Consider the following 27,844-nt stretch of genomic DNA (forward strand, 5'->3'; position numbering starts at 1 on the left):
CATTTCTGTTCAAACCGTCTGTTTTTATATGTGCAATACATTCCACACAAGGTCCTTCACTAAGCTCAAAGTGTAAGGAAGGCCATGCTATGAACATGAGGGTGGCTACTTTAGCTTCATAGCGTACTGAAGTTTGTAGGCTAAGGAAGGGGCAAAGAGAATGAAAGAGGATTCATGCAGACACTAAGGTGCAAAGGGCTACTGTGCAAAACACATAGTTTGGAATGCTGCTCTATAGATCCTATGTGGACAGGACAGAGGCTCTCTCCAGAGCACCACCCTAAGACATTATCAGTGGTTTCTAGCCACACTTGCAGGTAATGAAATGTAGATGTGCTATTGCCAAAGTTCTGCAAATCAACAGACCTTCAAGTACACTAGCATGCACTCTCTTTTGTTTTATTTGAGCATTTTTTGAAATATTTATTAATTCCCCACAAAAAAAACTCCTACATTAGGAGAATGATGCACTTGAATGGATTATCAGTCAAGTCAAGATTTTATGACTGTAAACTCTTTGGGACAGAGACTGCATTTATGCTGTGTTTTATGCACCACCCAATACGATGGGAACCAGATCCTGACCAAAGTTTCTAAGCACTACAGTAAGACAAAATAAAACAATATTAATGCATACACAGGAGAAGTAGTTATGATACAGTTTTCATATATAGTCATTATGTCTCAAATAATACTAGATTATACATTTTCCCTTCAACCTTGTACACATGTAGCATTTGTAATACCATGTGTCCCAGACGCTGTGTCATATAAATGACTTTCATGAACACATACAGTAAACCAAACTTATAAAACATATTGCATATTAAATATACAGAGTAACAGTGAAAGTCTGTTGACATATGTAGGCCATCCAACAATGAAATTATATTAACTTTGTAATCAAAAGTTTGTGATACTAGCTAAAAAGAGAGAGAGAGAGAGAAGGGCGTAATACCTTGCTGCAGATTCAAGGCCCTATCTTGCAAACACTAACATACATCAACCAATCCCACTGCTTTAAATGTGACCACTTGCATGTATGTAAATATCTGCAGTATCAGGTCCTAACTTGTTAAAATGCATACCATAAAAAGAGAATGCCTATATAAAAAGTTTAAACTTGTAAAATTATACTGAACCTTTATTACAAAGAAGTTAGTACATATAAGAAAGAAAAAAGTACAAGATGCTACACCTATGCATCTGTGGTTCTAGAAAAAAAATGTATATTAGATTTTATTATTCCAGAAATATGAGGTGAAGAATTACACATATGGATAAGTGAATTCTCAAACGTTACATCTGATTATCACCTCCCATAACATTATCAAATTTATCACCATATTTCAGATGTCCAGGGTAAGTTTTCCTGTTTGTCAGTATACCATCAAATGTGTTTTTAGCTGTTAATCAGAATTTCCAATAATAAAGAAACCAGAATCAGATATCAAAACAGCCAATGAATTTCTACCACCATCACTGGATTATTTAAAAAAGAAAAGTAAATGAAACCATTTAACACAAATGACTGTAATCGGATTTGTACCCAACATGTATTTTGTAGTTCAGCCCTGTAAAACAACTTATTTAAAAACGAACTATCACCTCTATGTTATACAAAAGTATAACTGGGTTCAAAAAGTTCATGAAGGATAAGTCCATCACTGGCTATTAGTCAAAATGGTCAGGGATGCACCCCATGCTATGAGTGTCCCTAAAACCTCTGATTGCTAGAAGCTGGGACTGGACAGCAAGGGATGGATTACTCAATAATTGCCCTATTCTGTTCATTCCCTCTGAAGCATCTGGCACTGGCCACTGTCAGAAGACAGGGCTAGATAGACCACTGATTTGTCCCAGTATGGCCATTCTTATGTTATGTTCTTGTAACTATTTGTTTAGGTGTACTAACAAAATTTGTTGTGATAACCAGACAGACAAAACAGGGATCTGCATGAGAAAGAGTCCATGTGTTCAAGACAATGGAAAAAAAATGGGCAAGTACTTAACACTTGCCTTGCCTGACAGACAGCAGTTTTCTTCTCTTTACCCCGTTACTTCAGTTTGAATAGTGGTTTTCTATGTCCTTGGTCTCAGATGCTACCAATCTGCTTCCTCTACAAGGAAAATGAATGTGCATAGTTCTTACTGGCTCCTCAGCAACAGACCCTGCTATCAGAATAAACTAGAAGCTGTCTGTAGTTTACTTAGCTCTCTGAAAGACAAGTGGAAACTTGTACACACACACTGAACAATCAATTTTAACTACAGTAGAACCTCAGAGTCATGAGCACCTCAGGAATGGAGGTGTTCATAACTCTGAACAAAACGTTACGGTTGTTCTTTCAAAAGGTTACAACTGAACATTGACTTAATGCAGCTTTGAATCTTTACTATGTAGAAGAAAAATGCTGCTTTCCCTTTATTTTAGAAAAAAAGTAGTTTATGTTTAACACTTTATTGCATTTGGTTTCTTTGGGGAGGGGGGGGTTAACTCTGCTGCTGCCTGATTTTGTAATTCCAGTTCCAAATGAGGTGTGTGGTAGACTGGTCAGTTCGTAACTCTAATATTTGTAACTCCTAGGTTCTACTGTACTTACATTTGAAGCCAGGATACCACGCACAGGGAAAGGACAAGTCAATCACTTTAAAATATCTTTTCATATAATTTTTAATGCTTACCATGGGTTGGCTCCATTAATTCATAAAAAAAGTGTGTGTTTAAACATTAACACCATTCATATAAATTAAGATGTTGAAAATTGGTAATTTTTGCTATTTTAATTTATCCAATCATTCACTTGAACAGATTATTTCTAGGCATCTCAACTAAAACGTGCAGAACAGTAATGTCCTGGTGCCTCAATCTGTAGATTTTTCAAACTATTGCCCCAAGGTAACAACAAATCCGACGATTAAATATTCTCTCTTTGGGGATGGGGAACATTTCACTTTAAGGGTACATTAATTAGCCTAGTCCAGGTGTGAGCATCCCCACTGCAAAACCATACCCATTTTACTGTGTCCTCCCCATCTCTGCATTCATCTGTGTTTGTGACATGGGGAGGGGAACATATCTCGTGGCTCTTAATAGTGACTGTGAAATGCTCAGGGAGATTAGAGAGGCTTTACAAACAAAAAAAACTCACTAATAATGGGTGATTTCAACTACCACCATATTGACTGGTACATGTCATCTCAGGACAGGATGCAGAGATAAAGTTTCTTGACACCTTAAATGACAGCTTCTTGGAGCAACTAGTCCTGGAACCCACAAGAGGAGAGGCAATTCCTGATTTAGTCCTAAGCGAAGCACAGGATCTGGTCCGCTTGGTAATAGTGGCCATAATATAATTACATTTAACAACCTTATGGCTGGGAAAACACCACAGCAGTCCACCACTGTAGCATTTAATTTCAGAAAGGGGGACTACACAAAAATGAGGAAGTCAGTTAAACAGAAATTTAAAAAGTGAAATCCCTGCAAGCTGCAAGGAAACTTTTTAAAGACACTATAATACAGGCTCAACTTAAATGTATACCCCAAATTAAAAAACTTTGTAAGAGAATCAAAGAAGTGCCATGGTGGCTAAACAACAAAGTAAAAGAAGCAGTGAGAGACAAAACAGGCATCCTTTAAAAAGTGTAAATTAAATCCTAGTGAGGAAAATAGACAGGAGCATAAACTCTGGCAAATGAAGTGTAAGAATATAATTAGGATGCCCCAAAAAGAATTTGAAGAACAAAAAGAATTTGAAGAATTTGAAGAGACAAAGACTCAAAAAGTAATAGCAAAGAAAATTTTAAGTATATCAGAAGCAGGAAGCCTCCTAAACAACCAGCAGAGCCACTGGACGATCAAGATGCTAAAGCAGTATTCAAGGATGATAAGCCCATTACGGAGAAACAAAATGAAATCTTTGCATCCATCTTCACAGCTGAGGATGTGAGGGAGATTCCCAAACCTAAGCCATACTTTTTAGGTGACAAATCTGAGGAACGGTCCCAGGTCAAGGTGTCAGAGGAGGTTTTGGAACAAATTGATAAACTAAACCCGTGGTTCTCAAATTTTTGTATTGGTGACCCCTTTCACACCTCAAACCTATGAGTGCGATCCCCCCTTACAAATTAAAAACACTTCTTTAATATTTAACACTATTATAAATGCTGGAGGCAAAGCAGAGTTTGGGTGTTGAGGCTGACCGCTCATGACCACCCATGTAATAAACTTGTGACCCCAGAGGGCTCACGACCCCCAGTTTGAGAACTCCTGAACTAAACAGTAATAAGTCACCAGGACCAGATGGTATTCACCCAAGAGTTCTGAAGGAACTCAAATGTGAAATTGCAAAACTACTAATTGCAGTTTGTAATCTATCATTTAGATCAGCTTCTGTACCAAATGACTGGAGATTAGCTAATGTGACGCCAATTTTTAAAAAGGGCTCCAGAGGTGATCCCGCCAATTACAGGCTGGTAAACCTGACCTCAGTAGCAGGCAAACTGGTTGAAACTATAGTAAAGAACAGAATTGTCAGACACATAGATTAACATAAGTTGTTGGGGAAGAGTCAACATGGTTTTTGTAAAGGGAAATCATGCCTCACCATCTACTAGAATTCTTTGAGGGGGTCAAGAAGCATGTGGATAAGAGGGATCCAGGGGATATAGTGTACTTAGATTTTCAGAAAGCCTTTGACAAGGTCCCTCACCAAAGGCTCTTAAGAAAAGTAAGCTATCATGGGATAAGAAGGAAGGTCCTCTCAGGGATTGGTAACTGGTTAAAAGATAGGAAACAAAGGGTAGGAATAAAGGGTCAGTTTTCAGAATGGAAAGAGGTAAATAGTGGTGTCCCCAAGGGGTCTGTACTGGGACCAGTCCTATTCAGTATATTCATAAATGATCTGGAAAAAGGGATAAACAGTGAGATGGCAAAATTTGCAGATGATACAAAACTACTCAAGATAGGTAAGTCCCAGGCAGACTGCGAAGAGCTACAAAAGGATCTCACAAAACTGGATGACTGGGCAACAAAATGGCAGATGAAATTCAATCTTGATAAATGCAAAGTAATGCACACTGGAGAACATAATCCCAAAAATGACAGGGTCCAAATTAGCTGTTACCGCTCAAAAAAGAGATCTTGGAGTCATTGTGGATAGCTCTCTGAAAACATCCACTCAATGTGCAGCGGCAGTCAAAAAAGGGAACAGAATGTTGTGAATCATTAAGAAAGGGATAGATAATAAGCCAGAAAATATCATATTGTCGTTATATAAATCCATGGTAGGCCCACATCTTGAATACTGAGAGCAAATGTGGTCGACCCATCTGAAAAAAAGATATATTGGAATTGGAAAAAGTACAGAAAACAGCAACAAAAATTATTAGGGGTATGGAACGGCTTCCATATGAGGAGAGATTAATAAGACTGAGACCTTTCAGCTTGAAAAAGAGACGACTAAGGGGGGATATGACAGAAGTCTATAAAATCATGACTGGGTGGAGAAAATAAAGAAGTAAGTGTTATTTACTCCTTCTCATAACACACAAACTAGTGGTCACCAAATGAAAGTAATAGGCAGCAGGTTTAAAACAAACAAAAGGAAGTATTTTTTCCACACAATGCAGTTAATCTTTGGAACTCCTTGCCAGAGGATGTTGTGAAGGCCAAGACTATAACATGGTTTAAAAAAAGAACTAGATAAGTTCATGAAGGATAGATCCATCAATGGCTATTAGCCTGGATGGGTAGGGACGGTGTCCGTAGTCTCTGTTTGCCAGAAGCTAGGAATGGGTGACAGTGGATGGATCACTTGATGATTACCTGTTCTATTCATTCCCTCTGAGGCACCTGGCATTGGCCACTGTGGGAAGACAGGATACTGCAATAGATGAACCTTTGGTCTGACCCAGTATGGCTGTTCTCATGTTCTGTTTGGACTAAGATTATCTATGATTCTTTCACAGTCAACTGGGAGAACTTGCTTGGTCTTCACAGGGAATTGTGGGGAGACTATCAGCACTTGCGCAATTTAGCCTACATCCTCATTGCAAAGTGGACAGGTTCCAGCCTAAGCTAAAGCAGAGCCTAAGCTTAAACCTCCAAGCAATGGTATGTAGACCGGAGGTTGGGTTAAAACACAGGTGAACTCTGCAATGAAGACTTACTGAAAGTATCAAAATATATATCTGTAATAGGAAAAGAAGTTATAAGTTGGTAAATTTTGTAAGTTGTGCTCGGGAGAGATGGAGGACGATAAAGAAAATGGAATTAAATCTTTCATCCCTAAAAGAGAAAAGATGATCCAAATAGGTTATATTTGGAGACCACTAGCGAACTGTTACATGAAAGCATGTTGTACAGTTGATAATAAAGCCATTCAAGCTTTTATGGGGATGACCTGTCTCCCTCACCACCTTGGGAAAAAGTGTTACTGTATTTTTAGATTGCACGTATATTCTCACTTAACAGTATAGTTAGTTGTTTCTGAAGAGTGTCCAGATCGTGTTGGAAATTGTTCCATGTAATTTTTTTAAATGGTATTTTTTTAAATATACTAGACATAATTCCTCTCTCATTCCAGTGGCCAAAGAATATACTCCCTTTACCATAATTACTTGTTACCTTATTTTCTCACAGATTTACAACAACAAAAACACACACCACACGATTTGGAAAGCTTTCAATAGGAAAATCTCCCAAATGGACATTCTTGTAGCAAAAACCACCACAGTATATCCAAACCTTTTGATGTTTTTAAAAAAAGTTTAGTTAGATGAATTTATGACACAACCAAAGTCAGTCAAAAGTTAAGGTTGCCCTAATACACTCCTACTCAAGAAGAAAAACAGGTGTAATACTACTCATTTTTAAAGTGATTTATAAACCCAACCCATTTTAATCAAGTGTGTAGACAAAAGTAATTATGATAGGACTATAAAAATAATAAGTTACTGCACAACAACAGTATTCATTTGTAAAAGTTCAGAGTCTCCGAAGTGTTACAAGTTTCCCAGCATTCTCAAAAATAGAAAGATACCAAAAGCATTTAGGGTCTCATTATGGAGAAATAGTTTTCCAAATGATCATCTTTTAAAAATCTGTGTCATTTAAGTTATACGAAGGCCAAAAAGCCACTGAAACTGCACTAATATGTTAAATTATTTTTAAATCTAATTTTCAATAGTTGCTTTCAAGTTTGAGCCCTTATGAGCCAACTTTCAGATAAAAACAGACCGTATCAATTATGAACGCCTCCAAATAAGAGCTTTTAAAAGGAAAATTCAGACACACTATAGCACTATTTAATAGAGAAGCATTTGTGTTTTAGCTCACTACCCAGTTCTTCTATTAAGAGAAATGTAGCTATAAAGCCCTGTCTTGACAGATAAAAAGTATGTTTTCCTGTTAAGTTAGCTGAATATGATTGAAAAGCCATGCTGAACATGAAGCTGTTTAGGTAGAATGCCAAAATAGAACCAGTTAGCAGTTTCAAATGTCTTAGCCTGCATCCTAACGAGCATAAGGAGAGCTTTTCAATCTTGTTATGCTATCTCATTTGAGTTAACATGATAGACACCTCACAACTCTTTTGCCTATTAAGACAGTCTAGAGGTTTTAACTCAGTTACAAGTTTCTCTCTGAGCCCTCTTCTAGGCTAAGATTTAAAAATGAGGTACTAGCATATGTTAGAAAACACATGCTAACTTTTTTTAAAAGTCTAGTCTAGACATGTTACAATGGCTTACTTAATACATGCTAACCTGGTCAAGTTAGTGCACCTTGTCCAGACTATTAGCTAACATGTTCTCACATCTACACAGAGCCCAAAACTTTCAAAAATGGATAGATGCTTAAAAGACCACATCATTACACCTTACTATCTACAAGTCACTGGACTTTTTTTGAAGCACAAGTATCGGAGAAATCTCTTTGCTGCTACTACTACTTGCTAAAACCATCCTCACTCACTCCTCTTTCCCTCAAGTTGCCAACACTAAGAAAACCAAGATGATAAGTTCTAAACCTAAACAAATCTTATTTCAGGAACTGTAATACTGTTACTGACATAACAAATTGTGTCCTACACATTTTTCGTTAGCCTGGAAACAATATCAAAGCACTTTCATTTAGTAAACACTTGCACAGTATCTAGAAATAGGGAACTGTCCTTTTTAGTAAGATTATAAAAGCAATAGCTCTCTCATATTCAACTCCTATACCAGATGCATTAACTTTACACATTAACTTCAAGACACATGCATGAAGCGATGTTAAGCTTCAGACACTTGTGCTAAACAAACGCCAAAAAAAATTAATGGAAAGAAAACAAACCTAACGCACCATATATGTTAGGTTTCAGAGTAACAGCTGTGTTCGTCTGTATTCGCAAAAAGAAAAGGAGTACTTGTGGCACCTTAGAGGCTAACCAATTTATTTGAGCATAAGCTAAGGTGCCACAAGTACTCCTTTTCTTTTTGCATATATGTTAATTACTTTAAAGCTCAAATACAAAAAACACCCTAGTTGTAGATACCTCATTCGTATGAACTGATGATACTAAGGACAGTCTACAGAATAGTTTATGTATTTACAAAGTTCACTAAATATATGAAAAACAGTAGTCAATAAGCAGGTAACATCTAACATTTGAATATTGCAATGTACTTACTAAAACATCAGACCCAAAAGAGTATAATTATTTCAATAGTATTCCGCTATTACAAAAAAATTGTTAATGCTTTATCAGATTAATTCAGGATTAGGCTTTCTTAATTTGGAAATAAATTAAAGAAATTGATGCCACAACATGGAGATATCAATATAACGATAAAACAGCTAACTTCTACTTGTATAGAACCTTGGAAGAGCGTCCCCATAAAAGTGACGTTATTCCTTGCAAGTGTTTAGAAACACAAGCTATTTTAATAGCACATTATGACTGGGATGAAAAAAAGTCTGCTGTAAAAAAATATTTTATGCTTGTTGATTTTTTGTAGACAGATCTTCTGTGTTTATTAGCTTAAAAGAAAAGACATATCTGTTTGATTTTTTTCTCTCTTGACTGGGGAATAATGGAAGAACTAAGCAGCACCAGCATTCAAGACTCTTGATCAAAGAATCGTTATATAGTCCTTGGAAAGACTAACCTGGAAACTTCAAAGTTGATTAAGAGTCAGAAACCCATCAATACTGCAATGTCTAATTACAGCACCTGGTTGCGTTTTGAGAGTTTGTTAGAGAAAGAGCTGCTTTTCAGCAAAAACATTCACTGTATGAAGTGGATAATGTATGTTTCTAGTTTCTTTACCAACACAGAGCAAAATCCCTAAAAGATTGCAGCCAGTTGTCTAACTAGAAGATGTGCACACTGTGGGTGCCCCAGAATGACAGTAACGTGACACAAGTATTCTCACCACCCACACCTCCAACTTCCACACCTGCCATGGAAGCCACTTACCCGAGTGCAGAGGGGGCACCTCAACCCACCACCCCAACAGGTGCCTGCTCTCTTAAACTTCTGACTCTTTCCCCCGGCCTTGGGGGGCAGCGGGAGAGTCCGACACCTCCCACCTATCGTAAGGTCAGAACCGGAGAGTCCTGCCAGCCCCTTCGCCCCCGCACAGTCGGGATCATCTCCCTGCTCTCCCAGCCCCCGCGAGCGGAGCGACCCCCACCGACAAGAGCAGCCTCTCCCGGGCACGGGGGCCCGCCACCTTCACGCCAGGGAGAAAAGGGTGTTGCGGCCGCCCGGCCAGACCCAGCCTCCCCTGGGCTGCGCGGGTGCAGCGGGCCCCGGCCCGGCAGGCTGGGGCGGAGACTCCCCGGGCCCCTCTCTCTAAGATGGCAGCGGGGCTGTCCTCACGCCGAGGGGATGGCATTTGCTGGCCTGGTGCGAGAGGCCCCGGCCAGGGCACTTACCAGGCTGGGGGGGTGGCCACTGCTCTCCTGCCGTGGGGGGCCGGTCCCGGCAGAGGCCTCCTCTCTCAAGCTCCGGGGAGGCGGCGGGGCAGAGCGCTTCCCCCCTTCGGTCAGGGGCCCCGGCCCCGCAGCACCTCCGCTCCGCAGCCCAGCCGCCCTCGGGCCCCGGTGTGGTGCGGGGCCCAGGCCCCGGAGAGAGCGCGCCTCCCTCTCGCGGGGAGTTCAGGGGGGGCCCGGCGCGGCGGGCGGATCCGCGGCGCTTCCTGGCCGGGCAGATTTTCTATCGCTCACAAAATGGCGCGCGTTCCAAACCTGCGCAGCGACCGGCGGCGGCAGCGGGGCCCGGACGCGGCGGCGGCGGCGGCGGCCTGGGAGCCCCGGCCAGGCAGAGCGGAGGCAGCCGCGAGAGCGAGCGAGCGAGCGGGGGGGAGCGCAGCGCCGAACCGAGCCCCCGGGAACTCCTCGCTCACTTGCCCGCCCCCCCCGCTCCTCCCCCTCCCCCCTTCCGAGCCGGCTTCTCCAGGGCTGTACCCCGGACCCTTCCTTGCCGCGCCCGCCCGCGCTGCCGCCTCCCCTGCGCCCCCTCTCCGCTGTCCCTGCGCCCGCGAGGGGTGAAGCCCCCAAAACCCGCGAGGACAATTTCCTGGGTAAAATTATAATTCGGGCGGGAAGGGAAATTATTTGAAAAAAAAAAACCCAACTGACAAAATGGCGACGGGACAAGCCTGTTACTGTGGCAACTGTCAATCACGCCGGGAGGCGCCCCGCCTCCGCCAGGCGGGAGGCCGCTCTGACGTGAGGAAGGGGGAGAAATGGGCGAAGGAGGGGCTTGGTTGCCTTGGCAACTGGTGCTTCTCTCCCTCCCTCGTTCCACCATCGTGTGACGTTATGAACTCAGAGGTGCCGCCGCCGCAGCGGGAGTCGTCCAGGGGAGCCTCCGGAGGGGGCGCGCGCCCCGCGCCTGGCTGGACTCGGCTCGGCTCCCCTGGAGCGCCAGGCGTTAGGCCCAGCACCCTGCGCGCCGCGGCGGGAGGTGCCTCCTCTCTGCTGCCCCTGGGCCTGAGCCAGCGGGATCTGGCGCATGAGCGCCAGCAGGCAGGAGCCGCACTCGCCCCCTCTTCCCGCAGCAGGCAAAGAAGTTTCTAGTGTTCAGTTGTGGAGAGAAACCCTTCCACGCGTTACGGGAGGATAAGCTGAGGGGCAGCGCTGCCTTCCTGGACCTGCAGGCAGCTCCAGTACCTCTGCTGCCGGACTAACCTTTCAGGCTTAAGCTGAGGCCCGGGCAATGGCAGCTATTAAGAAACCTTCTACAGAGCCCCCTCAAAGAAAAACAAACACTGAGCAATATTAGAAGGTAGCCCTGCAGCTAGCTAGTAGGAAGGAGACCCCAGGTGGAGATTAGAAGGAAAAGGTAGCAGACCTGGAACTTTGCATCACCCAGCAGGCTTAGCATAGCAGAGAACCTAACCCATCTATTACTGTGTGTAGCCAGCAAGTTTAGGGCAAGATAAGGTCCTCCAGAGAAAGCACCTGAGGGAGGCCCAGGGTCTTCCTCTTTTCCTGCAAGGAGAGTTGACATCTCCCTGAGGCATTTTTCTGCACAAAATAGTTCCTACATATTCTTTTGGGCTTGGGCTAGCAGGTTTAGCTCTCTGGCATTTACACAGAAAAATTTACCAGCTATCCCGGTTTGTGAGTGGATCTGTATAAGGGAGAGATGCAGGGGGAATATATTAGACAGCAGAAGTAGGATACTGGGAGAAAGATTGGTGGGGAGGACAAAAATGTTAGAAAAGATAGATAACAGGATGTAGGGAATAAAGAGAAATGAATAAGAAGGTTGGATTGAGGGGAGGAAATACGCACTGAAGACAGACCCCAAAAAAAAAATTTGAGTGTCCAGTCCTTAGGGACTGTAAAGCTTCAATTTGGCAGCCATAGTACAGATGGTATTTAGTGTCTATAGTAAGGGTGCCATGCACATTCTTTAAAGAGGCCTGAATACTACTTTTAATTTGGGCTCAGGCTCTAAATTTAGTTCTACATACTACTCTAAATCTACTGTGGAATTCCCAATCATCTTACTGGGAGGCTTGCACAAAAATCAGTAGTAGAATATGGCCTTTAATACCTACACTTTTAATTATGTGTTAAGTCACATACAGCATCACTCAGGAAATGCTTCTCCTGTTTAGGACCAACTAGTGCTATTTGTTCCCTCTATTTCCTCTTCCTTCCTTGTACTCTTATTTTGTGTCTTCTCTCAATATTTTCTGCCTCTAGGTCTCTTTACAGTGTCTAATGTGCAACAATTCCCAATTCCCTCCATATAGTTTCACTCCTACGCCATTTTCCATCCCATCTGAAAAAAAAATCAACAATTAAATAGAGACATGTAAAATGTCATTGTTAGATACGAGTATTAATAAAAAGATTTAAGCAGACAGGAACTTCACACTTCTCTAAGGCATTGTTTCAGGCTGCTTGCACATTCAGGAAAACAGCACTGCATTTACACTCAGTTTGCATTTGAAAGATTATTTTTGCAACCATGAAAGCTAGAATTTTTAAGGAAAGTTTAGATTCTGCAGAATCTGAATATACTATGTGGCTCACATAAGATACCAGGCAAGCTGAATTTTTAACACTTAATGCCACCCCTTTGGCATGGAGAGCACAACAAATGTAGCTGTTGTTCAATGTAGCTGTTCTACCCACGTATCACTTGCTGCTACTGTCAGACTCCTGGTGGGTGGTCTTGCTGCAGCACACAAGATGCAGGCAGTAGAGGAAGCAGATGTAGATACCAGGAATACAGGCTTCTGCAAGGCAGACTTAAAAACAAGATATGGGGCCCCTCTACATGCTGCCTTCAGCCACAGTCCTTCCCTGCTGCTTCATCAGGTTTAGCAACAGGTAGGAGATGACAAGTTTCAGAGTAGCAGCCATGTGGAAGTTCTAAACCCAATATGTTGGCTAGAGAAGGGTTTCTGAATATGCAAGAGGCACTGGGTGGGTGAGGGTGAATTTCTGAGACCGGAGAAAGAAAGGCTGGATGGGAGGAATTCTGAACTTGGGACTAGTCAGGGAGGATGGTTATGATGAGGACTGAAGATTTGGTACATGGGAGGAAGAAGGCTTCTGATCTAGGGATTCTGATGGAGGTTGAGTTGTGAGGGAGTAGCAGGTTTGAGCCAGAGTGAAGGAAGGTTATCTGGAAGTAGAAGGTTTCAGAGTGGTAGCCCTGTTAGTCTGTATCAGCAAAAACAGTGAAGAGTAGGTCTCCTCTCATTTTTGGAAGTAGAAGGGCTTTTGGGGGTGGGGAGCAAGCAGGGGAGAGGGTTCTTACCTGCAGGTAAAAGGGAAACAGAGGGCAGGGGGAGGAAGGATTAGCCTGGGGGAGATCAGGCTGGAAAGAAATAGTTAAGGAACTTGGATGTTCTTAATTGAAAGGGAAATGGCTAGGAGAGGGATAAGAGTTGAACTGGCGAATAAGTTTGTGTGTGTGCACTAAGCAGGGATCACAATCTCCCTCACCCTTATTTTTCACCAAGGCACAAAAGGGGACATTCATTTCTTCCACCCTTCTCTTGGTTATAATGTTTCCCAGTTTTTCATTAGGAAAGAGGGTTATGAAGAGGGAAGAAAAGGATTCTCCCTCTTTCAGCTTGTCCCCAATCTCCCTCATTCCTCACCAAAAGCCTCTAAGGGACATGCTCACTAGTGTGCCAGTTTTATACTTTGAAAAATCTAATTAATTTGTGGTGAGGGATCATAGTTGCAGATCATATGTTACCTGATGGAGAATGAAAATGCTCTAAAAAAATAATAATAATTTTGTTCTTTATATAGAGGGAGAACAGGTATCACCTGACTTGATGGAATACATTTTAAAAAGCCCATGATGCTGTACGGAAGACTCCAGTCAACAAAACAGAAAACCCAGAGAAGGGGTAAGTTAGGGAAACACTGCTGGTAATAGCTCACCTTACCTGATCACTCTCCTTACAGTGTGTATGGTAACACCCATTGTTTCATGTTCTCTGTGTATATAAATCTCCCCACTGTATTTTCCACTGAATGCATCCGATGAAGTGAGCTGTAGCTCACAAAAGCTTATGCTCAAATAAATTGGTTAGTCTCTAAGGTACCACAAGTCCTCCTTTTCTTTTTACTATGGTATCTGTTGTCCCACCACTGATTTTGGGCACCAGCCACCCCTCATGATCTACAACAGAAAAAAAGGTTTCAGAGGAACAGCCGTGTTAGTCTGTATTCGCAAAAAGAAAAGGAGTACTTGTGGCACCTTAGAGACTAACCAATTTATTTGAGCATGAGCTTCATCAGATGAAGTGAGCTGTAGCTCACGAAAGCTCATGCTCAAATAAATTGGTTAGTCTCTAAGGTGCAACAGAAGAAAGTGAACTGAAGTCAGGAGAGACAAGATGTAACAAGTTAAATTTCTAAAAATTTAATGGAATGACAGTATGTACAATTAAATAGTGCTCAGTAGACAGCATTCAACCATTGTATTCCTTTAAATTGTAGCACTGGTATTTATTATGTCTAGTATACTTAGGCCTGGTCTTCACAAGAAAGTTGTATCACTAACTTAAATCGGTTAAATTGGGAGGGTGATAGTATGCGAATGAGAAAACCATGAGGGAGTTGGAGGCTGTGTATGTTTATAGGCTAGAGAGGGAAGTAGAACTTGACAAGGAAGGGACAGATTGCTCATAGTGGGAGAGAGACAATCTAAATAAATTTTTGGAGGTGAGGCTATGTAACGCATCCCAAGTAGGTTGGGATTGAGGGGAGCCTGCCTGTGTCAATACCTTTGGTGAGTGCAGGGGAGGGAGTCTGTGTGCAAGAGAAGATTCTTGGGGAGTTTGCATGTGTTTAGCAGTTACTCAAACTTGAAAGCCAGGCAGTGGAGCATCTGTGAAAGATCTGGGGGGCATGAAGCAGAAGTGAGCATTAGTTGGGATAAAAAAGAAGAATGTGTGACAGTTTATAGTGGGAGAGGTAGGACAGTATATGAGAGAGAAGATGACAGTGGAAAGAGTACAGAGAAATTGAGAATGAGGAATACAAAACAGGAAAGGAGCCATATTTTTATGCCAGGGTTTGGGTGAAACCATTGAAGCTGGTAAGTTTAACAGCAGGCCCTCATTCAGAATAAACGTAAAAAACAGCTAAGCTCCTTTGTGGAGTAAGATACCTGAAATATGAGCCACCTCAAAAAAAAAACAAAAAAAACAAACAAACGAACCACAAACACAACACACACAGGACCCAGGACAAGGAACTTTGCTAGAAAAGCAAACACAGGGGGCTAGGTATTGTATGGTAGAGCTTTATGCACAAAAGTGTGTGAATAGGAGAAACATTACAAAGGCAAACAGAGAAGGAAGCACCAGACATAGCACTTGTAACAAGACTGTGAACTTGTAATGTGACAGTGAGAACAAAGCTAAGAGAGGGGGCTTTGGGGCAGAGCGCTAGCTGGAAAGGGCCTTGGACCACGGAGCAAAGAGACTTCCTCCTGTTTGAATCTTACTTTGTTCAGGGAAGCAGGACTTGTTTATTTATCATCCATTTCTCTTCCTAACAGAAACAACCTGCAAGACCCTGAATATAAAACAAGGAAGTTGGAGGAGAAAAAAATTGTTCTGCGAAACAGAAACAATGAAGACAACAAACTGAAAGGGACACAAGAAAAGATAAGATAGCTGAGAAAAAGGAAATATGGAGCTGGGGACAAGGGGAAAGAACAAATATAAGAACTTATACAAAAATTCTTAATACAAGGAGTATGTAAAGATGTAAAAATATGTAATAACCAAGAATTTAATTAAAAATGGGAAATCTGTGCTGGGGGAATAGAAGATCTGCCTATGATCAGCCCAAGCTGGTTATCTGGTCTCTCTCTCTCATTTTTGTCTTTAAGTTGAACTCAATTCTCCTTCCTCATCAACTCTGAGTTTGTGGTTTCACACATGTCAACAATACATTTCAAAGAGCTACTGTTCCAATTCAGAAAATTGGAAATGCAAAATGTATCACAATTTTAATAAGTTTCTTTTAACTGGCTTTATATTTGTAACATGGACAATATTTGAAATCTATATGAGTATCCATACAAGTCTGGTGGGGTTGTTATACATGAAAATTTTCTATAAAAAAAGAACCCACCATCTGTGCAGGATTCCAACTTCTTAGCACAAGATTGGCAGAATGGCCCTGTCTCAATGTATTTGACCCTTGAGGCCTGCAGTAGGGGATAGCCATTGTTCCCATTCCCCTGCTGTATATAAATCTCATCATCTAAACCAGGAGTGCACAAACTACAGCCCACAGGCCAGATCTGGCTCCTCAGGGCTTTGGATCCAGCCCGTGGGATTGGCACCCCTGTGGCACTGCAGGCCCTGCACCACTCCCAGAAGCAGCCAGCACCACATCACTGCCATCCTTGGGGGAAGGTGGGCAGAGGGCTCCACACGCTGCCCTTGCCTGTGAGTACCTCCCCCGAAGCTCCCATTGGCCGCGGAGCCCTCTGCTCCCCCTCCCCCAGAGGTCTCAGCGATGTGGTGCTGGCCACTTCCGGGGACAGGGCGGCAGCCTGCCATGGCCCCAGTGCGGACAGGCAGGCAGGCAGCCTGCCCTGGCCCCAGTGCATGCTGCTGCCACCCCGGAGCCACTCCAGGTAAGTGACCTGGGCCGGAGCCAGCACCCCAAACCCCTCCTACACCTCAACTCCCTGCACTGAGCTCCTGCCTGCACCTCTCCTGCACCCCAACTCCCTGCCCTGAGCCCCCTCGTACACCCTGCATCTCTGCCCCAATCCCTTGCCCTGAGCCCCTTCCTGCACACCGTACCCCCTCCCACACACCGCACTCCGTCCTGCACCCCAACCCCAGCCCTACATTCATGGCCCTGTATGCAATTTCCCCACCCAGATGTGGCCCTCGGGCCAAGAAGTTTGCCCACCCCGATCTAAACATTCCAGTTAGTTACTTAATTGTAGTCAGCAAAGGAACTCTCCACAGAAGACTGCACCTCTTTAGTCTTCATTACCTCAGGAATCTAGCAATACTTTCTGGGTTTCCTTTACTATTCCTCACCTTCTAGTCAGGTCTGGTTGTTAAATATGAAGCCTTTGCCTCTATCCACATTCTGCACTTGTTTGGTCCATTCTTCTTTTAACCCAAATGAGCTTCCTTTTTTCTCCTTTATTTTGAGTATGGCATCCCAGAGAAAGGAAGAATGCTCAATGGTGTCGAACATCAGCGAAGTAGAAGAGTGTTTCAGACTGATGATCATGTTAATTGCATCATCTGCCTCAGATTTGCAATGGTGCCACCCCACACAAAGAAACAAGCACTGCCAAACTCTCATTAAGGCACCCTAGAGAGACTCCTATCAGTCTGGTGTCAAGTTGGTCTGCATACACTCAACAACCATACAAGAAGTAGAGACACTCTGAGAGCCAGCTTTCCCCGACACACCTCTGACTCCAAGCAGCTCCATAACCAAGCCTCTGTATTTTTCCTTTCTGCTATTACATGCTCAAAGCAGAAAAGAAAAAAGAAGTGATTCTTGCTGTTGATATATGCTCAGCAACCTGACCTAGTCACTCCTGGACCTCCATCAGGCTGCCATGAAGATCACAGTAAGAGGTGTTTCTCACCCTGCTTTGGCAGGGGTGGGATCTGTTGAAGCCTTTTTGTTGTTGTTGTTGAGAGGTGGGGGCAGCTTGCACACCAAGGCACATGCTCACATCCTGAAACTCAGTACTCCCAGCACTGGAAACTTTGGCTTCAAAGCTGGTGTCCTAAATGCCCTTTATAATAAGGATATCAACTCAGACAGCATCAGTGCTTCCTGAAGCCCTTTTGAAACACCAGACTACCTCGTTGCCTAGACAGCTGGAGAACCATTCAAGTGGATGCAGACTGAAGACCATGGTGAAGAAGGCTATTTGGACTCAGATGAGCCAGAAGTTTCCTATGATACCATCCTATCTCCTAATGAGGATATAGTAGAAATAGAGGGGGTTCAGAAACTGGTGACAATAATTAAAGACATGGCAAGACTCTCTCTCTATATATATGGAGAAATACATTCGAATCATCATGTAGAGAGAACTATAGATGAGGACACAATAGGGATATACAAAATAATGAATGGTATAGAAAAAACTCAAGCCAGGCATTCCTGTTTTTTTATAGAAGAGTAAGAGGGCATTTGAGGATTTGAAATTGATACAGGGAAACTTTTTGAAAACAATGCATAATTAGACCAGGAAACAAATTGCTATATGATATCACTGAGGGCAAGAATTTAATAGGCATCACAAAAAGGATTAGACATTTATGAGAACATTCATAGTTATATTGATCTAATGTATTATTTCCTTTATGGCTTTTTTCTAAATCTTCATGTTTCAGGGCATGAGCCAATATCTAACTCACCCCAGGGCAGATTCCATAATTGCTTACTTGGAGGGTGAAATCTCTTGATCTTCCTCTGAAGCATCTGGTACTGAAGCCACTCTAAGAGAGAGGTTATTGAGTTACATGGACTATTGGTGTGCTCACTATGGCAATTCTTTTGTTCTCATTGGCTAGTTTTTACTTATGTACTTGATTTTACTCACTGGTTCATTTGTTTTCCCTCTAGTTGTGGGCACATGCTACAGTAGTGTATATTATGCCTGATGCAAAGTTTATCGCACTCAGGTTCCCAGAACACTGGACCCTACAAACCAGTCTCAGGATCTTGCTTCTCTCCCCCACACAGGTCCCAGCATATCAGAATACAAGAAGTTTACCTCATACATCGGATTTGAACATTTCTGTTCACTCAGACTACATTTCCATGTAGCTTGAGGTGATGAAATTGCAAGGTGGGAAATGCTTCCAGTTCTACCCAAGACAACTTCCAGGACAGCTTTTTAGTATCCCCAATCCAAGACTTTTCCTACCTGGTCCTAGACTCTAAGAAGCCCATGAACACAATTTATGAGAATCATGTTGTCTGTCTGCATCATTTCTGGATTCAGCCCAAGTCTATTAGAGCAGACATGAGTGATTCAAGAGTTAAGTAAAGTGTAGCTCCATAGGCATGATTCCACTTACCCTCTACAGCCTCAAAACCAGAGATACTCACGTAGCTGCTGCACCTCATGTAGTCACATACCATTAACTGGCAATTTTGCTTCATAGTCCCTAGTCTTCCATTTAAACCAAATGGGAGGACATACATTCTGAGAGCCCTCATCCAGTGACCCCTTTGCTGAAAAGCCCAGTCTGTGGTTTTTTTCCCCTTTGAACTCCAAGCTCCTTTCACTCTACTCTGAGATGTTACAATCTAGAGCACTCATTGGACCAGTCAAATTGTCTTCTACACATTCTCTGCTAGTGTAGTCTGCTTGTGCCAGGAGACCCAGGTTTGGGAGTTTCTAGGCAAGACTACATAACACTATCATAGGGTGCACCACTCAGCACTGGTCTAGCTCCTCCTCCTGGTCACTCTGGGGAGGAGTTCAAGAGGCCAACACCCCTGCCTGCAGCTTGCACACCATCACTGCAACTCTTGTCTGCAGTGCCTCTCTCACTCCAGGACCCTCAGCATCTCCTTCACAACTTAGCCCTCCATCTAAGTCAGTCAGCATTCCCCCTTATGGTATAGTCCCTCAACAATCTTAGGCAGTCTTCCCATTCACTGCCTCAATTTTATGCCATGCACTCAGTGGCTGGTAGGGGAACCCAGGCCCACCTTCTTCTCCAAGTTCCAGTCCAGGGACCCTCAACTCAGCTCAGCAGTTCTAGACATCCTCTTTCTGCCTTCACTGTTCCTTCCCTGGATTACTTCCTACCGCTCTGGTGTCTCTTCTCTAAGTGTATGTGTACCAGCGCCAAAAATCATCCTTCTCCAGGAACGGTGGTTGCTTGCCTTCCTGCTGCCTTTCCCAGCAGGCTACAGACTGGGCTGCAACCTGTTATTAGCTTGGGACTCTCCTCACTCCCTTCTAAATAATTTCTTCTCATCTTGGATACATTTGCAGCATAGTCTGTGTCCAAGCTTTGTACTAGACATTTAATTATTTTTCACAGTTTGTTATAGCTTTTACTATGCTATTTATACTATACTACTATTTGCCTGTGACATCTGCTGTTGGGTGGACTGTATCATGGTCTTAATGACTGAACCATGTTAATGAAGTGTGGGTTCTCAATCCTACAGAAAGGAGAGTTTGTTGCATAAGCAAACCGGGCAATTTTTTCATCAATTACCTCTTTTTGTAATCTGCTGGTTCTTATCACAAATTTCTCTATGGTGGCTTCTGGATGATGGAGAGTTTTTTTCCTTTTTGCTAAAGGTGATATACTGTGACTATGTGATGTACATGATGTGACTGAAACACTATCATTAGCAGATAACTCTGAAACTATAGAAAATGATGGTGATCTTGAAGGTGGATAGTCTTTAGAATTCTGTATGTTGAGGATGGATTCTCCTAAGCAAAGTAAATCAATGCAGTTATTTAATTATTATTACCATAGTGCTCATTTAGTATTACTCATTGCATTCATTGACACTCAGTACTACTTTAAAGGTGAAATTGTAAAAGGAAGATCTGCCTATTTCCGCTATTTATTTTTTTATCACAACTGCATCTAAAATGCAGTACCATAGAGTAAAGACTGTATTTTTTGCTCAAATGTTAGAATTCAAGAATAGTCCAGAAGGAAGACAGGCAGTTCTTAAGAAAGAAGTATGGAATAAAAAAAAGTTTACCAACCTGAAGATCCTGCATGTTCAGACATGTTGCTTTCATCATCTTCAACGCAGCTTCCTCCTGAGAAGGTACACTTCTCACGATGTTGTTTCACTTGGGCAACCAGGCCTTGCATTTCTTTGTTGCACTGTTTGCATTTTGCATGCATGCCTGTCTTACCCACAGATAGAGGAACTTCTTTAAAATATTCCCAAACTGGGTCTCTTTTACAGCCTGCTACCATCATAGGTTTTCACTTCTAGTGAGAGAATGGTATGGTAGCAAATCAATGAAGGCTACATTCAGAAAGACCTCAAGACTTCTGGAATATGCTGCTCAAACAGTTTCACTTTTATTTCTATTGCCTGTCCCTCCCTTCTCACATTTATCTCCAGACTTCTTCTCCTTGTCCAAATCTATTCCTCCCCTGACAATCTTCTATTCACTGAACTTTTTGAAACTTTGCACTTTGAGAGAGAGGTAAGGAATTTACTGTGTACACAAGGGACAATAGGGTTGAGGTCTGTTATTTCTCACCTCTATATATTATTGATTTAAAAACATTTTTGCTGTTAACAAGCACGTTATATATGGAGACACAAATCCACAGTTTGAGAACTGCAAAACTAAGCATCTCTGATAGTATTTTCTAGACTGAAGCCCATTGAGTAGATAGAAAGATTAACCTAAATAATCTAAACAGAAGCTCCTGGAACCCCATAAGATTGGGTCCCTAATCCATGAACTATTGGAACTCATTCACAAAACTTCTCTTAAAACTTTACATGAATATATTGTCTCATACCATAGAATTAGAATTTATAATCCCTATTCCATGATGAGGTATCTTAATTAAAACCATCTTTAGATAGGTTTTTTCCTCAAAAAGCATTTTATCAAAAAATGCAATTTAAACAAAAAAAAAAACCAAATTTTGGGTTTTTTAAAAAAAAAATCATTGATTTTTATCCACCCTGCTTCTCCTCTATATCCCTGCAACACCAAGCCAGGAAAGTGGAAAGGGGAGAACCCCCACTGGAACTGCCCACACAGGCCAGGAAGGGGCTTGAAGAATCTCTATAACTAGTGTATTGTGTGTGTCAGGGCAGATGTGGGGGCAAAATATTAATTGATTTTGGATGGGGGTACAGACCTGTAGGGTTGTGCCAGATGCAACTTTTGGGGCACATCATTAATTGATATAGATGTGATAAGTGCCAAATTGGTTGATGTGCCGCTGGGAGATGGACTGATGTGGGACTATGCTATACAGAATTAATTACTTGGCATTTTTGAGTTTTGTGAGGACTGTAAGCTGTCTATGTCATCAGGTAGTACTTTATGACAATCTCTAATTTCTGTCACAAGATATTGACAAGTATACCAGTCTGGATGACACCAAGACAGGTTATACAATCTTCCTATTCATGTACCACAGTGCACCAATGGCCTTTAAAAAACCTTCTGTAATTCACAGTTTCTGGGAGCTTTGTTAGGAATGGAGGAATATGTATACAAAGAGTGGCCCTATTTGGGCACAGGGCAAAACCACTATAGTTCACAATTCAAAGTAAGCATGGCTAACATTGATTCACTGAACCATTTGGTGCAGTCACACTGTATCAAGGTCCCTGCCTCCAGAGTGCCCCAGGGTGGCTCTGCAGCAGACCTGCCTCAATTTCCTTTCCTCTGTGAGAGTTTTTGTAAAGCAGTGAAGTTTGGCTACTGCAGTGACTTGGCTCTTCTGCTAAGACATTTATTGAAAGTCCACCCATTCCAGGATACACCAGTTCAAAAAGAAAAACACAAAAAACCCACAGAGTCTACATCCCAGCCTCAAGTTGGGCTCAACTCCTAATCCTGAGAATCTGGTTTGTCTTCAGCTCAGACACTCTTCATAAAACCCTTGAGCTCAGTTTTCCATTTTAATCCCTTCCTGGACTCTTCAGTTTCTCCCCATCAACCCCTCCTGGGCGCCTTTGGGTCACTCCTTCCTATTTTGCAGAGCAGCAACTCTCAGAGCTTCATTCCTGGGAGTCTTCTTTCTTCCCTGCTGGAGAATATACCTCTGCTTCTCCTAAGGCTCTCTTATCTTTCCCTAATAGGCCTAATTAGACTTGATTATCAGCAGATTTAACTAAAACATGGCTAAAAATGCTTTCTGATACAGGAGAGGTTTGTACACTAGCAGCTGGACTAGTTCTAACTGCAATTCTGTGAAAACTCATGGGAATTCTTTGGCAAATTTTTCCAGTGTAAACATGGCTTTTGATGTTTTGCAATGCACAAATGCCCAAATATGTGCATACTCCCAGAAGCCAGTTTTGAAATTTGTCCCACTGTTGGTCACTCAGAGCGGTCTCTCAGAAGAAAGAAAATAGTTGTATCTCCAGATCTCTTAATCAGCAACATACTGATTTCTGTCTTCAACTGCAACTTTAGAGCAGCTGTTGAAAATAAACCTTAAGTGGCTCCCTCTAAGCATTAAGTAAATTAATGTGCCTTTCAAATCTTTATAAAGACTTAGGCCAAAATTTTCAAACTTGAGTGCCTCAAACCTGTATTTAGGCACTTAAGAAGTAGTCTGGCTTTCAAAAGTACAGAGTACCTGGAGTTACTATGAACTTCACTGGGAATTTGGTTTGTTAAGCACCTGTGAAAATCAGGCTACTTATATTTACATGCTTAAATAATAGTTTTAGGAGCCTAACTTTAGCACCCGGGTTTGAAAATGTTGGCCTTTTTCACTTTATTCACTGTGTTTGATAAGTCATTTGTATTGCACCACAGTTGGTACTAGCAGTATTCCCTATGTGGTGTTGTTGCCAAGAAGGCCAATGGCATTTTGGGATGTATAGGTAGGGGCATTGTCAGCAGATCGAGGGACATGATCATTCCCCTCTATTCGACATTGGTGAGGCCTCATCTGGAGTACTGTGTCCAGTTTTGGGCCCCACACTTCAAGAAGGATGTGGAAAAATTGGAAAGAGTCCAGCGGAGGGCAACAAAAATGATTAGGGGACTGGAACACATGACTTATGAGGAGAGGCTGAGGTAACTGGGATTGTTTACTCTGCAGAAGAGAAGAATGAGGGGGGATTTGATAGCTGCTTTCAACTACCTGAAAGGGGGTTCCAAAGAGGATGGATCTAGATTGTTCTCAGTGGTAGCAGATGACAGAATGAGGAGTAATGGTCTCAAGTTGCAGTGGGGAAGGTTTAGGTTGGATATTAGGAAAAACTTTCACTAGGAGGGTGGTGAAGCACTGGAATGTGTTACCTAGGGAGGTGGTGGACTCTCCTTCCTTAGAAGTTTTTAAGGTCAGGCTTGACAAAGCCCTGGCTGGGATGATTTAGTTGGGGATTGGTCCTGCTTTGAGCAGGGGGTTGGACTAGATGACCTCCTGAGGTCCCTTCCAACTCTGATATTCTATGATTTCACTTTGCACTGCCACTGAAGTAAAAGTAAAAGATATCAACCAGCATGTCTTCCACAGGTTTGGGAATGGCTTTGACAGCAGCCTTAGCTACCAAGTGGCACAAGGGTGTCACGCATGGAAGGCTATACACAGAAGCTGACATTTCTTTGAAACCCCTTAATACAGATTGTGCTTGCCAATCATTACATTTGCTGAGTCCAAGGAAAATCCAATTGCATTTGTCTCTAGAATGTTGGAATCCATGAAAGCTAAAATAATTGGTGCAAGACATTTTTCCACATTTGTAATGTTACGCACAGGCTTTGAAAGAACATTATTCAAAAGTCTTGCTTCTTGATAAAACTGTAATTATGACACAGACCTTCTTGTCATTGTTGGCATCATTATTTTCAGTAATGGGTACAGATCTGGCATGACTCATGAGTGACCACATGTGATGCAATTACAGGGTTTTGTTGATTCATTCAGCTTTTGTTCTTCCACTAGAAAAAGATTTTGCAATACCTGAATTGAAGGAACAATCATTTTGACAAACTTTTTTAAATGTTTAGTAAAGTCAATAGGAATTCCATGTTTAACAATCCTTCACTGAAAAAAATATATAAACTGGATTTTAAGAAAAATGTTTGTATTCCCTTGGGGGAAAATATGCTACTCACATGTTTTTCAGTCTGAAGGTGTTTCATCAGGTCATTTAGATCAGAATTACCCATGCAAAGGTTTTGAAAGTAGATCCCACAATAATCATGTTCCTCTTAAGTCTTCCCCCCACCCTGATTTTACTACATTCTAGATTAAATTTAAGTAAAGGATTCAGTACTGCAAGTAGGATGCATTTTAGAACTTGGAAGAACCATCTTCTTCTATTAAATGAGCTTTTCCCATACTAAAGATGTATAAAAACCAATGAATGGATGGTACAAGCCCATAAATATATTGTAAAGAGTAGATTATAGATATAAAAAGGAAAACAAAAATGGATAGAAGTGCAACTGCTGATGGAGAAGTTAATTCAGCAGCACATGAATCTTGATGTGCCAGTGGCTGCACAAAATTCCTTGAATGTTAAATGCACTGCACCTGAATCTCTTCCCATCTGGAGAATATGATCTGACAGAAAAGCATAGCTCCCAATGGCTAACATTTTATATGTAGGCCCATTAAATTGATGCATATCCAGATTATCATGCTTACAAGCAAACATGGAGTTTATCTGTTAGCAATCACTGGCATATAACATTTCAGTTATGACAAACAAAAGCTAAAAAGTTATCGGAAATCCAGTTTCTTTTCCAACCCCCTAAATACACATTGCACCAGATCTACTAAAATACACCCCTCTACCGAAATTTGTAGAGATGGACAGTGTTTTTAAAGGTATCAGTCAACAATGTATGATTATATTGTCAAGGGCAAATTTCAGAAACAGCTCAATTTAAAAGACTTCCAATTAAAAATTTATCAAGAGAAACTAAATAAATGTTCTCAGAAAATTCAAAGGGCATAAAAATTAACAACGTGAAATTTTGCACCAAAAGTCCACATACTTTTAGAGAAAGACAAGAACTTATGTGTTATTTTAAACCCACTTTAGAACACAACCCTAACTATGAGGCCGCAACCAGAAGCCCCGTAAGGGTGCCAGACTCACCACAATGGCGCCTCCTGCTGTTTGGTTAGGGAATTAGCTCTTTTCAGCAGCAAGCCTTTGCTAGTGGTGTCTCACCCTCCATTACTTTCTCAGTCATCACAGTCCTCACCATCGGACCCCAGTCACTTCCAGACCACAGCATCCACTTCTGGACACTGCCCTCTGGCTGCACCCACTCCGCTGGCTCTTCAGGGGACCAGGAGCTTCTGGTTCTATCACTCACCTCAGTGGCTCACTGCAGTCACCAGTCTAGCCCCTTCCTCCAAGGACAAACCTCAGTCTGGCTTAGCCACTCTCATCACTGGCAAGTGGGGGGAAAGGGGAGAGCCTAGGCCCACCTGCTACTCTGGGCCCCAACCCAGGGACCCTCTAGCAGCAGCCACTTACTGCCCTCCTCCAACTCTCCTGTACTACCTGCTTCCCTGGGCCACTTCCCCATAGCCACAGCACTTTCTCTGCCCCTATGTGTCAGGGCCCCAGTCTGGCAGTTGTCAGTCTAGAGCCGAGCCGAGCCGAGCCGAGCCGAGCCGAGCCGAGCCGAGCCGAGCCGAGCCGAGCCCTGCCCTGCCCTGCCCTGCCCTGGGTTCTTCTCCCTTTGTCCTCCAGGAAGAGACTCAGCTCTTCTCTGCCATGCAGTCTTTTTATAGGGCCCAGCCTGGCCCCAATAGGCTGCTTTCAAACCTCCACTTGATTGGCTCCCAGTAAGCCCTTCCATGATTGGCCTGGGCTCTGTGCAGCCTCTCTGGCTTGCTCCAACTCCTCCACACCAGAATGGGGCACCTGCCCCTCTACAGCCCCATAATACCATAAGTGGTATGGAAATCGGGATATCAATGTACAGTACTTGAACTGATAGCAAAAAGCTTATCTTAAATTTGTGGATATCAAATGCAAAAATCTCATGTTTAACACCTGGAAACCTGAATTAATTAATTATTTTATGAATGAATTTGGCTAGCTTCAACTTCCCGCCATTGGCCCTTGTTATACCTTTGTCGTCTAGATTGAAGAGCCCTCTATTATCAAATTTCTGGTCCCCTTGTAGGTACTTACAGACTCTGATCAAGTCACCCCTTAACCTTCTTTTTGTTAAACTAAACAGACTGCTCCTTGAGCTTATTGCTATAAGCATGTTTTCCAATCCTTTAATCATTCCCATGCTTTTTCTCTAAACCCATTCCAATTTTTCAACATCCTTCTGAAAAAACTGAACACTGTCTTTCAGTAAAGGTTGCACCAGTGCCAAATACAAAGGTAATATAACGCTCCTACTCCTAATTAATATTCTTTTGTTTGTTTATACATCCAATGGTCACATTAGCCCTTTGAGCTACAGCATCACACTTGGAGCTCATGTTCAGCTGATTATCCACTATGACCCCCAAGTCCTTTCCAATGTCATTGGTTCCCAGGATAGTCCCCCATCTTGTAAGTGTAACCTACATTCTTTGTTCCAATGTGTGACTTATATTTGGTCATAAATGCATACTGTTGTTTTTCACCCATTTACCAAGTAATCCTGATCACGGTCAGTGACCTGTCCTCTTCATTATTTACCACTTCACCAATCTTTGTAATTACATAATCATTAATTTCCTTATGGGCCTTTCTGTGGTGCTCAACAGTGTAATATTTTAGTGCCCCCACAAACATTAATTAACTTATCTTCACAAAACCCCTGTGACGGAGGGAAGTGCTAGCATCCCCCTTGTACAGATGGGGAACTAGGGCACTCAGACTAAGGCCAAATTTGAGTGCCCAACAGCACAGGCAGGTTTAATTCTGGCATTTCCTAATTTGTCAGTGCTTGACTTTGCAAGTGTAACAACATTCTTTTCATGTAGTTTTCACATGTAATTTCCTAGCTTTTAAGAAAAAACAAACAGAAAAATGCCTAAATTATTTCACGTGAAAACTAAACCATATAGACCTTCCAAATGGGGTCATCAACAGGACTGGAACCTCTAGATCCACCGCACAGACCTCTACATGCTGACCATCATTTTCAAATTGGATTTGTGGTGGTACTTAGGTTTTATTAGC

General features: G+C 42.3%; 1 protein-coding gene and 1 long non-coding RNA gene across 3 annotated transcripts in view; one reads left to right on the forward strand and one right to left on the reverse strand.

Moving 5' to 3' along the window:
• Positions 1–10,411, reverse strand: part of DYRK1A (dual specificity tyrosine phosphorylation regulated kinase 1A) — a 134,403-nt gene extending 123,992 nt beyond the window's left edge. The window contains exon 1 of one of the 2 annotated variants that reach the window (XM_048866936.2): positions 9,929–10,411. The gene's annotated coding sequence lies outside the window, so the exon portion shown is untranslated. Of the gene's footprint in view, positions 1–9,467; positions 9,488–9,928 lie in introns of those variants that run through there. The other variant, XM_048866947.2, reaches the window with a different exon arrangement.
• LOC125643796 (uncharacterized) lies at positions 9,425–15,846 on the forward strand. The gene is made up of 3 exons (XR_007358826.2): positions 9,425–9,507; positions 13,781–13,881; positions 15,543–15,846. It is a non-coding gene; the product is annotated as an uncharacterized LOC125643796 (long non-coding RNA).
• Positions 15,847–27,844: the final 11,998 nt, after the last annotated feature.

Source organism: Caretta caretta, chromosome 1, assembly GCF_965140235.1.
Source record: "Caretta caretta isolate rCarCar2 chromosome 1, rCarCar1.hap1, whole genome shotgun sequence".
In the NCBI taxonomy this organism is placed as follows: Eukaryota; Metazoa; Chordata; order Testudines; family Cheloniidae; genus Caretta; species Caretta caretta.